Source organism: Carlito syrichta, unplaced genomic scaffold (assembly GCF_000164805.1).
Source record: "Carlito syrichta isolate Samal-C Ts95f unplaced genomic scaffold, Tarsius_syrichta-2.0.1 Scaffold109807, whole genome shotgun sequence".
NCBI classification, from domain to species: Eukaryota; Metazoa; Chordata; class Mammalia; order Primates; family Tarsiidae; genus Carlito; species Carlito syrichta.
This window is the reverse complement of record NW_007053903.1, coordinates 43,458-45,849: the sequence shown is the minus strand read 5'-3', so window position 1 is coordinate 45,849 and position 2,392 is coordinate 43,458.

The window sequence follows — 2,392 nt, the reverse complement described above, 5'->3', positions numbered from 1 at the left end:
AAAGAGCTAAACATAAAACCTCAAACTATAAGAATCTTAGAAAATGCAGGAGACACCCTTATGGAAATTTGAACTGGCAAGTAATTCCTGATCAAAGCCCCAAGTGCCCCTACCATAAGACAGACATATGGGACCTTATCAAACTGACAAGCTTTTGCAAAGTAAAAGAAACTTAACCCTGAAATGTACCCCACATTTATAATAAATTTTTTTTAAAAAAGAAGATATATAGGCAGCCAACAGACACATGAAAAAGTGCTCAGCCTCACTAATCACCAGAGAAACGCAAATCGAAAGCACTTTCTTTATGGGACACAGGCTTTCTAGAGCCACCGATCTACCCTTTATGGGGATGAGAAGTACAACTGTTCCATGTGAGCTATCTCAGTGAAGGTGAGTGAGTACAGGCATTCCAGTTTCCATCCCCTGAGACCCAGGCCCATGTGCTCCAATCTGACTCCTGATGGCAGAAGCAAATGTGGTTGGACTGACAGATCCTATGGTCATATGTCCACTACTCTATGGTATGTTGTCAAGTATGTCCCTTGATGCTTTTGTTATGCTTTCTTTTTTGAGTTGAAGTCTCACACTGTCACCCAGACTTGGGCAATCCTTCCACCTCATTCTTCCAGGTAGTTGGAATCACCACCGGCATGTGCCACCACACCCGGCTAATTTTTTTATTTATTGTAGAGATGAGGTCTTCCTATGTTGCTCAGGCTGGTCTCAAACCCCGGAACTCAAGCAATCTTCTCGCCTCCACCTCCCAAAGTGCTAGGATTACAGACCTGATACACAGTGCCCAGCCTTGCTATGCTTTTTATTCCTTTTTTTGAGTTGGGGGGTCTCACTCTATCATTTAGGTAGGGCTGAGTGGCACTCTTATGGCTCACCACAGCCTTAACCTCCTGGGCTCAAGTGATCCTTCTTCAGCCTCCTGAGTAGCTGGGACTACAGGTGTATACCACCATGCTGGCTAATTATTTAATGTTTTTTTTTAATAACAACAATGTCTCACTGTGTTGCCTGAACTGGTCTGGATCCCCAGCTTCAGGCAATCCTGTCTCAGCCTTCCAATATGCTGGGATTACAGGTATAAGCCAGCATGGCCTGGTCCTGCAATGCTTCTTTGTGTCCTTTTAGTAATTTGTTGTAAAATGACTGAAAAAACATCTGTGTAAATTCCATTACTGGGAATAACCATACCCAAAAGATTCTATCACCACTTATCTTGATAATTTTATTTTAATCCTATGGAAAATAAGAATTTTTTGTATGGTTAAGATGGATGGAAAGGGGTCGACTAATGGCCCAGGAGACAAAGTTTCTCATTTTTCCAGCTGTTTGGGTATGTGTGTGCCTGTCTTTGATCTGAAGGATCTGAATTAATACTACCCCTCAAATTCTGCCCTTAGTCTCACACCTCTTCTGTAAAAGTCCCTGAGGCAGAGGGAAGGTTTTTGTATAGTGGCACATTGGCAAATAAAACAGATTGGGCCCAGTGGGATTCTGAACAGTTTTAAATTTTTGGAGAGAGATAAAGTTAATATTTGTTGCTTTATCTAATTTTGTAAGCTAATACATAGTTCAAAAGAAAGGTTTGTTAAAAAAAATAAAAATAGACTGGGCACAGTGGCTCATGCCTATAATCCTAGTACTTTGGGAGGCCAAGATGAGAGGATTGCCTGAGCCCATGGGTTCGAGACCAGTCTGGGCAACTTGCCGAGACCTCATCTCTACAGACTTGCGCCTGTAGTTCCAGCTATCTGGAAGGCTGAGGTGGAAGGTTCACCTGAACCCAGCAGGTCAAGGCTGTATGGCCATGAGCATGCCACTGCACTATAGCCTGGGCAACAGAATGAGACTTCAACTAAAAAATAAAAGTAAAAATAAAGAATTAGTAATTTATTTTTTTTAAAAAAGACATAAGCCCTGCTGACTTCTCACAATGACTGGAAAAAGAAGCTCACAGGGAGATGAGCATTTAAACTGTGTAGTATTAAGGCATGGAACAGACTATATTAAATAGAGATGAAATTATATATATTCGTATTTATTTATTTTTATTTTTAATCAGGCTTTTACTCTGTCACTCAGGCCTGAGGACAGTGGCACTGTTACAGCTCAGTGCAGCCTCAAACTCCTAGGCTCAAACAATCCCCCAGGCTCAGCCTCCCAAGTGCCTGGGACTACAGGTACACACCACCACACCTGGCTAACTTTTTAACTTATTTTTTTTAGAGAAAAATATAGAAAATTTAAAAGTCTTACTGTTTAGTCTACACTGGTCTCAAACTCCTGAGCTCAAACACTGTTCCTGCCTCAGTGTCCCAAAGTGCTAGAATTACAGGTGTGAGCCACTGTGCCCAGTCACATGGTTGACATCTCCCAG